Genomic DNA, 16,155 nt, shown 5'->3' with positions numbered 1-16,155 from the left:
CCGCCCACCGAGGAGTTCACAGTCCTGGAGGCGGGAAAGAGAGCAGATAGAGTTTGGAGAGTGAAGTGGTAGGAGAGGAGTCTGACCGTGTCCGGGTGCATGGCAGCAAGGTTGGCAGACGGTGGTGAACCGTAAGGACCGGGGACGGGCGGTGGCCCTCCGGTGCTGGATCGGGGAGTGAAGAGAAGCCAGCACCATTCGGCAGGGCCTACGGACCCCGACCAGGCTAGGAGTCGCCGTAAAACTGGTCAAATCCGTTAGCGAAGGGAACCTCCGGGGTTTCCCAGCAGCCAAGACCCGATTGAAGGTAACAGCTCACACCGTAAAGGGAAACACAGTCACCGCCAAGGCTACAGTTCCCAGGGCCAGAGCCTGTGGGCAAAAGGGGCTCCCTCAGCATCCATCCAAGCTGGGGAGCGGGTTACCGGTGGGAAGCCATTGGAACCGTAAACACAACACAGGTGCAGGGAAAGGCAGTCACCATCAACCTGCCGGGAGGAGAACTACCACAGCCGTCTGTGGGACCCGTCCATCCAGCCGTTTGTTTGACCAGAGACTCTGTGTGGATTACTGGCTGAGTGAGTACCACCGTGCCGTGCGGCACAGCGCTGCCCCCGCGACCCTGCACCTCACCAGGCCCCGTAACCCGCCTGCATCCCTACCCCTCACCGGGCCCCGGGACAACCAATCCCCCTACCCACGGAGGGGAGAACCAACATCCAAGCTGCTCCCTGTCATCGCTCCCGGGATCCCCGTCCAGAGCAGCGGTGGTGTCACAACCTCACCACAACCGTGGGTGGCATCACGGACAATAAATCCCCAAAATCATTCCCCTTTTCACTCACGGGCGAGGAACGCCGCTCAAGTACCCGGGATCCGGCCCACCGCTCGAGCCACCACCGAGCAGCAGCAGCCGGAACCGAGCAGTGGGTGAGCGCAGCGTCCCCTCCTCCGTCCGCGACACTACCTCTCCTCCCACTCTCCTCTAGATCCTTTACAGTCTGGCTTCCGCCCTTTACACTCAACAGAAACTGCCCTTGTCAAAGTGACCAATGACCTATTGACTGCAAAACGTAATGGTGACCACTCTCTGCTTATCCTTCTTGACCTCTCTGCCGCCTTCGACACTGTTGACCACCATCTCCTTCTCTCTATGCTCCATTCTATCGGCCTAAAGGACACTGTGCTCTCGTGGTTCTCTTCCTATCTTTCTGGCCGTTCATTCAATGTATCATTTGCTGGCTCCACATCTTCTCCTCTTCCTCTCACTGTTGGGGTCCCTCAAGGTTCAGTCCTTGGCCCTCTTCTTTTCTCCCTCTACAGTGCCCCAATTGGAATGACCATCAGCAGATTTGGTTTTCAGTACCATCTTTATGCTGATGACACATAGCTATACACCTCATCCCCTGAGCTCACCCCCGCTGTACTATAGAACACAAGTGACTGCCTGAGTGCAGTTTGCAATGTCATGTCTGCTCTCTATCTGAGACTTAACCTTTCCAAAACTGCCCGCTCCTGCCGCTTGCACCTCAAGAACATCTCTAGAATCCGCCCCTTTCTCACAATGGAAATGACAAAAACACTCACCGTGGCCCTGATCCACTCTCGCCTTGACTACTATAACTCTCTATTAATTGGTCTCCCCCTTACTAGACTCTCTCCTCTACAGTACATCCTTAATGCAGCAGCTAGGGTCATCTATCTGGCTAATCGCTACTCAGATGCCTCTGCTCTGTGCCAGTCATTGCACTGGCTGCCCATATATCACAGGATCCAATTCAAACTGCTTGTTCTCACCCACAAAGCTCTCCACAGTGCGGCACCCCCCTACTTCTCCACCCTCCTCTCTGTCTATCACCACAAAGCTCTCCACAGTGCGGCACCCCCCTACATCTCCACCCTCCTCTCTGTCTGTCTCTGTCTCACCCCACCCGTTCTCTGAAAACGACTTTCGACTAACATCAACACTAATCCAAACCTCCCACTCCCGGATCCAAGACTTCTTCCGAGCTGTACCAATCCTCTGGAACGCTCTACCCCAAGAAGTTAGGATGAATCATAACTTACTCTGCTTCAGACGCTCCCTAAAAACGCATCTTTTTAGGGCGGCCTATCACACTCCCTAATCAAATCCAATTCACATGTCGCGGGCGGAGGAGGGGACGCTGCGCTCTCCCACTGCTCGGGTCCGGCCACTGCTGCTGCGGCTGCTGCTCGGTGGTGGCTCGAGCGGTGGGCCGGATCCCGGGGACTCGAGCGGCGTTCCTTGCCCGTGAGTGAAAAGGGTGGGGATTGATTGTGGGGATTAGATATTGTCCGTGACGCCACCCACGGTTGTGGTGAGATTGGTGACACCACCGCTGCTCTGGACGGGGATCCCGGGAGCGATGACAGGGAGCAGCTTGGATGTTAGTCCTCCCCTCCGTGGGTAGGGGGATTGGTTGTCCCGGGGCCCGGTGATGGGGTAGGGATGGATTGCAGGCGGGTTACAGGGCCTGGCGAGGTGCAGGGTCACGGAGGCAGCGCTGTGCCGCACGGCACGGTGGTACTCACTCAGCCAATGATGTACACAGAGTCTCTGGTAAAACAACTGGCTGGATGGACGGGTCCCACAGACGGCTGCGGTGTTTCTCCTCCCGGCAGGTTGATGGTGACTGCCTTTCCCTGCACCTGTGTAGTGTGTACGGTTCCAATGGGTTCCCACCGGTAACCCGCTCCCCAGCTTGGATGGGTGCTGAAGGAGCCCCTTTTGCCCGCAGGCTCTGGCCCTGGGAACTTTAGCCTTGGCGGTGACTGTGTTTCCCTCTCTCAGTTGGATGGTTGCCTTCTGTCGGGACTTGGCTGCTGGGAAACCCAGGAGGTTCCGTTTGCTAATGGATTTGACAAATTCACGGTGACTCCTAGCCTTGTCGGGGTCCGTAAGCCCCTGCCGGATGGTGCTGGCTTCTCTTTGCGTACCGGTCCGGTACCGCCGGTCCACCGCCCGTCCACGGTCCTTACGGCTAGCTCCAATAGGCCTCTCCTGCAGACGGTCACCACCGTCTGCCAACCTTGCTGATCTGTCCGGGCCACACACCCGGACCACTTCTGTCTGCTCCTCTACCACTTTCCTTCCTCTCACTTTCACTTCCAAAACTCAACTCTCTACTTTTCCCGCCTCCAGGACTGTGAACTCCTTGGTGGGCGGGACCAACCGCCTGGCCCAACCCCTGGTGTGGACATCAGCCCCTGGAGGAAGGCAACAAGGGTTTTTGTCTGACTTCGGTGTGCCTGACCGGGAGTGTGGGGTGTGTTGGTGTAGTGCTTGTGACGTCCTGGCTTGCCCAGGGTGCCACACACACAGTGCCTCTACAACTTCTCACAACATAACCCCACGTCAAACTCCATGCCACCCAAATGCATCTCAAGATTCAGGTCCACTGGTCCAGGAAGCCATTATCTATCCCCCATTTCCTTGAAATTGCTGGATTGTCATTGTAAATAAGCACTTGTACCTTGCCCTCCCCCCCCCATATCTCATTGTAGATTGTAAGCTCTCACGAGCAGGGTTGTCTTTTTTTTCCCCTCTAGATATTGTATTTTCGATAACTGTTACTTGTTTGTATATGATCCTCCTGAATTGTAAAGCGCTGCGGAATATGTTGGCGCTATAGAAATAAAGATTATTATTATTATTAATACAGCTCACATAGTACTCCATGTATTACTGTATAATGCACTCCCCATAGTCATTCATGTATTATTATGCAGCCCTCAAAGTCCTCTGTATATTATACTGAACCCCATAGTCCTGCATATACTGCACCCCATAGCCATCTATGTAAAATTCACCCCATAGTACTCCATATATTATACTGCACCACATAGTTCTCCATGTATTATACTGCACCCCATAGTACTACATATATTATACTGCACCCCACAGTCCTCTGTATATTACACTGCACCCCATAGTTTTCCATATATTATAATGCACCCCCATAGTCCTATATGTATTATAATGCAGTCACCATAGTCCTTCATACACTGTGTGCAGAATTATTAGGCAAGTTGTATTTCAGAGGATTTTTTTTATTATTGATCAACAACTATGTTCTCAATCACCCAAAAGACTCATAAATATCAGCGCTTAATATTTTGGCAGTTGGAGTGGGGTTTCTTAGATTTGGCTTCTTAGGAGGATCTGTCTGTGCGGGTAACTATTACTGTGCAGAATTATTAGGCAACTTAATAAAAACCAAATCTATTTCCATCTCACTTGTTTGCTTTCACCAGGTAAACCAATATAACTGCACAAAATTTAGAAATAAACATTTCTGACATGCAAAAAAAACCCCACAAAAAATTAGTGACCAATATAGCCCCCTTTCTTTATGATGACACTTAACAGCCTACCATCCATAGATTCTGTCATTGCTTGATCTGTTTACACTCAACATTGCGTGCAGCAGTCACCACAGCCTCCAGACACTGTTCCAAGAGGTGTACTGTTTTCTCTCCCTGTAGATCTCACATTTTATGAGGGACCACAGATTCTCTATGGGGTTCAGATCAGGTGAACAAGGGGGCCATGTCATTATTTTTTCATCTTTTAGACCTTTACTGGCCAGCCACGCTGTGGAGTAGTTGGATGCATGTGATGGAGCAATGTCCTGCATGAAAATCATGTTTTACTTGAACGATACTGATTCCTTCCTGTACCACTGCTTGAAGAAGTTGTCTTCCAGAAACTGGCAGTAGGTCTGGGAGCTGAGCTTCACTCCATTCTCAACCCGAAAAGGTCCCACAAGTTGATCTTTGATGATCCCAGCCCATACCAGTACCCACCTCCACCTTGCTGGCGTCTGAGTCGGAGTGGAGCTCTCTGCCCTTTACTGATCCAGCCTCTGGCCCATCCATCTGGCCCAGCAAGAGTCACTCTCATTTCATCAGTCCATAAAACCTTTGAAAAATCATTTTTAAGATATTTCTTGGCCCAGTCTTGACATTTTACCTTATGTTTCTTGGTCAGAGGTGGTGGTTTTCAGCCTTCCTTACCTTGGCCATGTCCCTGAGTATGGCACATCTTGTGCTTTTTGATACTCCAGTAATGTTGCAGCTCTGAAATATGGCCAAACTGGTGGCAAATGGCATCTTGGCAGCTTCACGCTTGATTTTTTTCAATTCATGGGCAGTTATTTTGTGCCTTTTTTGCCCAGCACGCTCCTTGCGACCCTGTTGGCGATTTACCATGAAACGCTTGATTGTTCGGTCTTCACACTTCAAACGTTTGGCAATTTCAAGACTGCTGCATCCCTCTGCAAGACAGCTCACAATTTTAGACTTTTCAGAGCCCGTCAAATCTCTCTTCTGACCCATTTTGTCAAAGGAAAGGAAGTTTCCTAATAATTAAGCACCCCTTATATAGGGTGTTGATGTCATTACACCGCACCCCTCCTCATTACAGAGATGCACATCACCTGATTTACTTAATTGGTAGTTGGCTCTCAGCCTATACAGCTTGGAGTAGGACGACGTGTATAACAAGTGTCATGTGATCAAAATACTCATTTGCCTAATAATTCTGCACACAGTGTATTGTATTATTCATCCCATAGTCCTTAATGTATTCTAATGCAGCCCTATTGTCCATGTATAAGGTAACGCCATTATTCCTCATATAATGCAGCCCCCATAATCCTATATGTATTATAACGTATCCCCATAGTCCTTCATATTGTATTATGCAGCCCCATGGTTCTCCATGTATAATGCACCCTCGCATTCCATGTATAAGGTGTCCTTCATATTGTATTATGCAGCCCTATAATCCTCCATATATAATGCACCCCTAAAGTCCATGTATAAGGAAACCCAATTAGTCCTCCATATAATGCAACCCCCTAAGTCCTATATGTATTAAAATGCACCCCATAGTCCTTCATATTGGATTATGCAGCTCCATAGTCCTCCATGTATAATGCACCCCTATATTCCATGTAAAAGGGATCCTTCATATAGTATTATGCAGCTCCATAGTCCTCCATGTATAATGCACCCCTATATTCCATGTAAAAGGGATCCTTCATATAGTATTATGCACCCCTTATATTCCTGCATATAGTATTATGCTCCCCTTATATTCCTTCATATAGTTTAGTACACCCCTTATATTCCTCCATATAGTAGTATGCACCCCTTATATTCCGCCATATAGTGCACCACCATATTGTGTGCCCCAATATAATATTGTGCGCAAACATATAGTTATATGCAGCCCCATATACTATTTTGCAACCCCCATATATGCTTCCCCATAGTCCTCTGGAATTCCTGATTAAATACACAAATATACTCACTTCTCCTCATTCAGTCACTGCCCCAGTCTCCTCAGCATGTGTCCACTGTTCTGCCACTTTGACATTTTAGCACATCAGTGCGCAGTAGTGACGTCACTGCTAGAGATGAGCGATGTTCGAGGTTCGCCAATTTCATGTTTGAGTGATTTTTGCTAAAAGCTCGACAGTTCAAGTTACGTTCGAGACGGTTCGATCACCAAAAAGCCTAGCTAGTTACTAGCTTGCTTTTCACTGTAATAGTGTGAGTCACTCTGTGATTCACACTATTATCAAATTTCAGCGTATAGTGTGCGGGGGGGACGGGGTTTAGATCTGTGCTGCTGCAGAGTGCTGAGAGAATGCCGATCGCCATTTTTTAATTTTTTTCCCCCTAACCGCGCGTGCAGTGGGGCGGGCCAGGCTGTCAGCAAATCACAGACACACACACAGTTAAGTGGATTTTTGCCAGACAAGCAAGGGCATGTGTCATAGGCTGTGCATGTCACATGTCCTTGCCTTATAAGATACGGCCATTTCCCCTTCGCCGCTATTATCTGTCTTCTGCGTGTGGGTGACAGTCACCGCTCACGCTGCTGCTGTGTGCGCTATAGAGATACAGTGCAATCTACACAGCGCTTTAGGGATTAGGGACTGCTGGTTATTTCAGCCCTTTTCAGGGCTGATTTAGAGGCATTCATAGCCATAGCTGCTAGGCAGGACCATGCAAACGCTGTGTAGGGCTTTAGATAACAGCGTCTGGCTACCTCAGCTCAGGCAATTCCTTGCTGCATTTTTTCATTAGCAGGGATAGAAAGTGAGGCTTCCTTTGCTATCCTGCTGCAAAGAGCACCCGTGCATTCTACCCACATGCACATTTTTGCCACGCTATTTTATTTGCCCAAAGAGCTGACACTTTTTGTGCCATCCTAAAAGTGTCTGGAATACTACCTTAGTGTTCCTTTGCTGTCTTGCTACCTACCGCACCCGTGCATTATACCCACCTGCACATTTTTGCCACGCTATTTTATTTGCCCTAAGAGCTGACACTTTTTGTGACATCCTAAAAGTGTCTGAGATAGTACCTTAGTGTTCCTTTGCTGTCCTGCTACCCACAGCACCCGTGCATTATACCCACCTGCCCATTTTTGCCACGCTATTTTATTTGACCAAAGAGCTGACACTTTTTGTGCCACCCTAAAAGTGTCTGGAATACTAAGTTAGTGTTCCTTTGCTGTCCTGCTACCCACAGCACCCGGGCATTCTACCCAACTGCCCATTTTCCCACGCAATTCTAATTGCAAACTGTGCTGCCACTGTTAGGGGCATATTACAATTGTCTGGGATAGTCAGTGTTGGTTCTTCAGCTGTCAATAAAGCTAGACCACGTCTACAATCTACAGCACCTCTCCATTTTTGCTACCACATTTTAAGTGTGCAATCTTGTCGCTAACAAAATGAGTGGCAAAAGGACAGATGCTGGTGGAAAGGGGAACAGGCATGTTGGAAAAGGAAAAAAAGTTTGTGTCCGTGGGGTAGGTGGGAAAGCTACATTAACATCTGCTGAAGAAATGCCATCTTCCAGCAAAAGTAAGATGTCTACTACTTTCCATGGACAATGCGATGTGCTTCCTTTTTTACGGAACCGAACAACTGTAACAAAGGTAGATGATGCACAAAAAAAGAACAAGCTTGAATGGATCTCAAGTGCTCCAACAAGTGGCCTCTCCTCCACCTCAACTTCAACATCTAAAAACAACAGTCCTCTGAGTTGTCATCCCAATCGCACTTGCTTTCTCTCAGCTCTCAAGTCTCCACCCGCCCTGAAGAGTATGGTGTAACAGAGATGGCTGAGTCTGCAGAGCTATTCAGTCACACTATAGCCTGGGAATCAGAGGTCTGTTCCCAAGCTACAGTGAGTACAGACCAGGAAATGGTCTGCAGTGATGCCCAGAAGCTTTGTGAGTCTGATTCAGGCCTTGATGACCAAGTTTCTGAGCATAATTTAGACCCTCATTCCAAAACTGTAACACCTGTTGGTAGAGACAATGAGGAACATACTGATGACGATGAGACGCAGATACCAGATTGGGATGACAACTTAACTATTCAGTCAGGGCAGGAAGAGGTTAGGTCTGAGGGCGAGGGGAGTGCAAACACAACGCTTGATGATGAAGTTCTAGATCCCACTTACTGTCAACCCACAGTCAGGCACTTGAGGAGGACACCAGAGGCGGTAGAGGAGGATGCAACTGACGACGAAGTTACCTTGCGCCTTCCTGGACAGAGTTGGAGAACTGGAAACACGTCAACAACTGCATCCTCAGCCACAAATCTGCCTCTGAGCACAAGTCGGGGTGGCTCTGAAGGTCGCATGGCCTCTAAGCCTTGCCTAGCCTGGTCCTTTTTTGACCTTGCAAAGGATCTCCCAAATCATGTGATCTGTAAAATTTGTCACCAATCTATAAGCAAAGGCCAAAACCTCACCAGTTTGACAACTTCTTCGATGAATCGTCACATGAATAACAAGCATAAGTCCCAGTGGGAAGCTCACCGTGCTGCAATGCGGCCTAGCGGAGCGGGCGAACCACCGCCTGCCCCTTCAAGTTCCTCCGCGCGCTCTTCATCTTCTATGACTGTGGGGACAGCTGTCACACATGTTTAACCGCAACAGCCAGTTTGCTTGGCAGGTTGTCAGTTGGTTTGGAAGGAGAAACAAGTGCTGGTGTAGAGCTCTCTCAGACATCGAGAGCACCAACTTTGGATGAAGGCAACATCATGTCTCCGCCTGCACTTTCCTCACAGACCTGCAGTTTTCCAGGGACACCCTACTCACCACTGTCTCCACACAGCAGCCAGATCTCGGTCCCTCAGATGTGGACAAATAAAAGGCCATTTCCTCCGAGCCATGACAAAGCTAAGAGGTTGACTTTCACTCTCTGTAAGCTCTTGGCTACCGAAATGCTGCCTTTCCGCCTGGTGGACACAGAGGATTTTCAAGACCTTATGTCAGTCGCAGTGCCCCAGTGCCAGATGCCCAGTCGCCACTACTTCTCCAAGAAAGGTATGCCTGCGCTACACCAGCATGTCGCACACAACATCACCGCTTCCTTGAGAAACTCTGTGTGTGACAGGGTGCATTTCACCACCGATACTTGGACTAGTAAGCATGGACAGGGGCGTTACATGTTGCTGACTGGGCACTGGGTAACTATGGTGAGAGATGGTGAGGGGTCTGCTGAACAAGTCTTGCCGTCCCCACGACTTGTGCGTCAATCCTCTGTATATCGAAGTTCCTCCACTGCTTCTGCCTCCTCAACCTCATCTGGGTCCTCCACCTCCGCCCAAAGCCTGTGTGGTCAGACCACCCGCGTTGTAACTGTGCACAATCCCACACACCTCCTTACTATGCTGGCAGCAGAGCTCAACGGCATCAGGTGGTCTTTATGTTGAAATGTCTGGGAAATAAGAGTCACACAGCTGAGGAGTTGTGGTCAGCTCTGCACACCGAGTTTCATAAATGGTTGTCTCCATTCAACCTGCAGCCAGGTAAGGCCATGTGCGACAATGCTGCAAACCTGGGTGCGGCCCCTCGCCGGGGCAAGGTGACACACGTGCCTTGTATGGCTCACGTTTTGAACCTTGTTGTCCAGCAATTTTTCACCCACTATCCCGACGTAGATGGGCTTCTGCACAGGGCACGGTCACTCTCTGCTCACTTCCGCCGTTCAACCGCCGCAGCTGACCGACTTGCATCGCTGTAGAGGTCTTTCGGCCTGCTGGTTCATCGCCTGAAATGCGATGTGACGACACGCTGGAATTCGACTCTCCACATGTTACAGCGACTGTGGCAGCTTTGCCGAGCCCTGGTGCAATACGTTATGACGTATAGCCTGGGCCAACGAGATGCAGAGGTGGGACAGATCACGCTGCTGGAGTGGTCTCAGATCAAGGACTTATGCACCCTTCTGCACAGTTTCGACATGGCGACGAATATGTTTAGCACTGACAATGCCATTATTAGCATGACAATTCCAGTCATTTACATACTGGAGCACATTCTAAACACTATTTGGAGTCAGGGGGCGGGACAAGAGAAAGGGGAGGAAGTACAGGAGGATTCCTATGCGGAAGGGCTAACAAGATCTACAATGACCAGACGTTCATCATCACCAAGGCGGCAGGCATGGGACAGTGGGGGAGAGGGATTAACAAGGGCGCATGGTAGCAGCCAAACTGTTTAGGAAGGGGCAGGAGCCCGTGAAGAAATGGAGGACGAACTGTCGATGGGCATGGAAGACTCAGCGGATGAGGGAGACCTTGGTCAAATTTCGGTTGTTCGAGGTTGGGAGGATATGTCAGAGGAAGGCAGCACGGTTATCACCTCACCGCCACCAACACAGCAAGGACTTGGTCCGCAGGGATGCGCAAGACACATGAGCGCCTTCTTGCTGCACTACCTACAACATGACCCTCGGATTGTCCGAATTAGAAGTAATGATGACTACTGGGTTGCCACACTCTTACGGCCCTGTCACACACAGAGATAAATCTGCGGCAGATCTGTGGTTGCAGTGAAATTGTGGACAATCAGTGCCAGGTTTGTGGCTGCGTACAAATGGAACAATATGTCCATGATTTCACTGCAACCACAGATCTTCCAAAGATTTATCTCTGTGTGTGACGGGGCCTTTCGATCCCCGGTACAAGTCCAAGTTTTGCAAAATAATTCCAGCCATAGAAAGGGACGCACGTATGCAGGAGTATCAGCAGAAGCTGTTACTCAATCTTAACTCGGCTTTTCCACAAAACACCAGTGGTGCACAGAGTGAATCTCCCAGTTGTAACTTGACAAACATGGGACTGTCTCGTCATCAACAGTCAAACCGTACCAGCAGCACCGTATCTGGTGGTAACAGCAATTTTATTGAATCGTTTCATAATTTTTTTAGACCATCCTTTGCAAGGCCACCAGAGACAAGAAAATAAATAGAAATAACGTTTGGAACACCATTCTAAGTCCGAACTGGGTGCAAAAACCTAAAAAAACATCACTATTGGGAGATAAGGTATGCACACTAGTGACTATGTAAGGGGAATACATGAAATAGCAGAAACTGCTGTGTGAATACTGACTTAAAAAATCCAATAGCTATATGCAAGAGTGAATATGTGAAAAATGGAATCTGCATTACTGCCATGAACATATGAATCAAGAGAAATTTAGCTACTGAATTGATCAATGCAATAGAGCCCCAACACTACGCCAAAGTATTTCTCTACGTTGGGGTCCCTAGCTAGTGTGTGTCCTCTCATGCAGTTTAAAAACTTACTGTGTATGGGAAGCTGAGACCCAGGCTATTTATGCGTATGATATGGATTGGCAATAGGTGTGGTTGGGGAGGGTTCACAAACGAAAAAATACTAACAAATAGGAATAACGTTTGGAACACCATTCTAAGTCCGAACTGGGTACAAAAACCTAAAAAAACATCACTATGGGGAGATAAGGTATGCACACCAGTGACTATGTAAGGGGAATACATGAAATAGCAGAAACTGCTGTGTGAATACTGAGTTGAAAAATCCAATAGCTATATGCAAGAGTGAATATGTGAAAAATGGAATCTGCATTACTGCCATGAACATATGAATCAAGTGGGGAGATAAGGTCTCCCCATAGTGATTTTTTTTAGGTTTTTGCACCCAGTTTGGACTTAGAATGGTGTTCCAAACGTTATTCCTATTTGTTAGTATTTTTTCGTTTGTGAACCCTCCCCAACCACACCTATTGCCAATCCATATCATACGCATAAATAGCCTGGGTCTCAGCTTCCCATACACGGTAGGTTTTTTAACTGCATGAGAGGTCACACACAAGCTAGGGACCCCAACGTAGAGAAATACTTTGGCGTAGTGTTGGGGCTCTATTGCATTGATCAATTCAGTAGCTAAATTTCTCTTGATTCATATGTTCATGGCAGTAATGCAGATTCCATTTTTCACATTTTCACTCTTGCATATAGCTATTGGATTTTTCAAGTCAGTATTCACACAGCAGTTTCTGCTATTTCATGTATTCCCCTTACATAGTCACTGGTGTGCATACCTTATCTCCCCATACCAGAGACAAGAAGTCTGACACATAGTCAACGGCTGGAGAGGATGATACAGGAGTATCTCCAAATGAACATCGATGCCATGACTGTGCAACTGGAGCCTTGCTCATTTTGAGCTTCAAATCTTGAAAAATGGCCAGAGCTCTCCACTTATGCCTTGGAGATCTTGTCGTGTCCTGTGGCCAGCGTTGTCTCTGAATGTGTCTTCAGTGCTGCTGGGTGTGTGCTGACAGATAAGCGCACGCGTCTGTCCAGTGACAATGTGGACAGACTAACGTTCATCAAGATGAACAAGTCATGGATCAGCAAGGACTTTGCTAGCCCGGTGTCATCCTGGGGAGAGTAAAGGCTTGTGGATTTGGATTGTGCTTGATGCAAATCTACCTGTGAAGTGTACAACTGGGACACAACTGCTGCCACTGAAGTGGTGTGTGTGGCCCAATTTTTGGAAAAAAGAAAAACTCTGCTTGGAGTACCCTTGCTGTGTTTTTAAAAATGATCCAAGATGAACAAGTCATGGTTCAGCAAGGACTTTGCTACCTACCCCGGTGCCATCCTGAAGACAGTTAAGGCTGGCGTATTTTTGAATGTGCTTGATGCAAATCAACAGGTCAAGTTTACAACTGGGGCACAAGTGATGCCACTGAAGGGGTGTGTGTGGCCCAATTTTTGTAAAAAAGGGAGACTCTGCTTGGAGTCCCCTTGCTGTGTTTTACATGATTTTAGAAGGGCGTGCCATGCCTATATCTGTGTCTCCTCCTCTTTTTCCTCATCCAGCTGTTTTGTTTTCGCATGAGTATATATCCTTGTCACTTTCCCATGTTTGTGGTATGTTGTGAGTTGTTTGTCACCTTTTGGACACCTTTGAAGGTGTTTTCTATGTGGTTTTTATGTGTTTGTGTTTGCCTCCCATTGTTTTCAATGGGGTTCGAGAGGATTGTCAAACGGTTCGTCGAACGGAGCCTCGAATGAAGGCCTTCAGAGGCTCGCTCATCTCTAGTAACCGCACTCCTCCATGTTGAAACATCAGTGTCTCACAGACACATAGTAGTAGAATGATTAGAAATAGAGTGTTCTGCTCCTCCTCGCATTGTTCCTTTCAATTGTATTGGCATCTGTGATGGTGATGCTGATATAAATGAAAGTACGATCGTCGGCAGGAGGTCCGCGGGGCCACAGTGACTCAAGGGCCCAATCTAGACAGCTCACTAGTGAATCATCTAGAATGTAGTGGCTAAAATGAGGTCCTCAAAAAATCCACTCCGATTCAATGTGTATATTATGAGGACTTTCGGCTGCGCTCAGCTCGGCTGCGCAAAGCTTTTTTTGCTTTGAGGCTCTTCCCACTCTTCGAAAAAATGCATTCCAGTCACCTCAGTACCAAATGTACATAATGTAGTGGCTAAAATGAGGTCCTCAAAAAATCCACGACACAATGTGGATATTATGAGGACTTTCAGCTGCGCTCTGTTACGGTTTTTGCTTTGAGGCTCCTCCCACTCTTCGAAAAAATCCATTCCAGTCACCTCAGTACCAAATATACATAATGTAGTGGCTAAAATGAGGTCCTCAAAAACTCCACTACGACACAATGTGTGAAATTATAAGCACTTTCTCGGCTGCGCTCTGTTACGTTTTTCGCCGTGAGGCTCCTCCCACTTTTCAAAAACCTGAATTTCAGTCACCTCAGTAGCAAACTGTATAGAATGAAGGCTACAGAGAGATCCTCAAAAAATCCACTCTGATCCAATATGGTAAGTTATGAAGACTGTCAGCTGCGCGGTTCCGTTTTTCCTTGTGAGGCTCCGCCTACTCTTTCAATGCCAGTCCTGCGGCCACGACTCGTGGAAATACGGTAAAATTAAAATTCCAGCAAAACTGAACAATCAGCGCTGTGTGGAATTATTTATATTGTAAAAAGCAATAATACAATGTAAGTTATAATAATAATGAAAATAAAAATTTGCCCTTTGGAAAAAAATAATAAATATAACAGTGTGAGCATCTAATAAATAAAAACATGAAATCATTCCAATTATAAATCTGATTCCAGCCCCTGCTCTGAGGCCTGGAGACCCCTGCTCTGAGGCCTGGAGACCCCTGCTCTGAGGCCTGGAGACCCCTGCTCTGAGGCCTGGAGACCCCGCTGTAGAAACTGAACTGTGTTCTATGGAGAAAAGATCACAGAGATCATCAAAAAATCCACTCTGATGTAGTCACCTCACTGGTGAAGCAGCTAGAACGGAGTGGATAAAATGAGGTGAACTAAGGCTGCTTTCACACATCCGGCTTGAGCTCTGCGGCTCAATCCGGCTGTGCAAGCTATGCAACGGATGCGGTGAAAACACCGCATCCTTTGCATAAGTTTTTCCCATGCGGCCCGCCCGGTTTTTGCCGCTTGCGGCATGCTACTGAGCATGCGCAGTGGAAAAAAACGCATGCGGCGGCCGAATGCGGTATTTGCCGCATCGCGCCGCATCCGGCCGTCATAGGCATGCATTGAAAAAAGCGCCGCATCGGCCGAATGCGGCACGATGCGGTTTTTTTTGCCGCACGAAAAAACGTGCTGGGCAACGTTCCATCCGGCCGCCGCATCGGCTAAATCTGCCGCATGCGGCAAAAAACGGATGGAACGCAAGGCCATGCGGCACTAATTAAAGTCTATGCAGGAAAATCGCAACCGGCAGCAAAAAAAACCGGTTGCGATTTTCCTGCAAAGTGCCGGATTGTGCCGCATTGCAGAAACCGGAGGTGTGAAAGCAGTCTAACACGTGACTACAGCGAGGCCTCAAGAATTCAACTCCGATCTAGTCACCTCAGCACTGACCCGTCTATAGCAGAGCGGAGAAAATGACCACAAAAAACCCACTCTGATCTAGACACTTCAGCAGTGACCGACTACATCAGAGTCGAGAAAATGAGGCCTCCAAAAATCAACTCCGATATAGCCACATATATATATATATCCATACATATATCCATACATATAACCATACATATAACCATACATATAACCATACATATATCCATACATATATCCATACATATAACCATACATATAACCATACATATATTCATACATATAACCATACATATATCCATACATATATCCATACATATATCCATACATATAACCATACATATAACCATACATATAACCATACATATATCCATACATATATCCATACATATAACCATACATATATCCATACATATAACCATACATATAACCATACATATAACCATACATATATCCATACATATATCCATACATATATCCATACATATATCCATACATATATCCATACATATATCCATACATATAACCATACATATAACCATACATATATCCATACATATATCCATACATATAACCATACATATATCCATACATATAACCATACATATATCCATACATATATCCATACATATATCCATACATATAACCATACATATAACCATACATATATCCATACATATATCCATACATATAACCATACATATAACCATACATATATCCATACATATAACCATACATATAACCATACATATATCCATACATATATCCATACATATAACCATACATATAACCATACATATAACCATACATATATCCATACATATAACCATACATATAACCATACATATAACCATACATATATCCATACATATAACCATACATATATCCATACATATAACCATACATATATCCATACATATAA

The sequence above is a fragment of the Anomaloglossus baeobatrachus genome, unplaced genomic scaffold (assembly GCF_048569485.1).
Source record: "Anomaloglossus baeobatrachus isolate aAnoBae1 unplaced genomic scaffold, aAnoBae1.hap1 Scaffold_2395, whole genome shotgun sequence".
Lineage (NCBI taxonomy): Eukaryota > Metazoa > Chordata > Amphibia > Anura > Aromobatidae > Anomaloglossus > Anomaloglossus baeobatrachus.
This window is presented reverse-complemented; position numbering follows the sequence as displayed.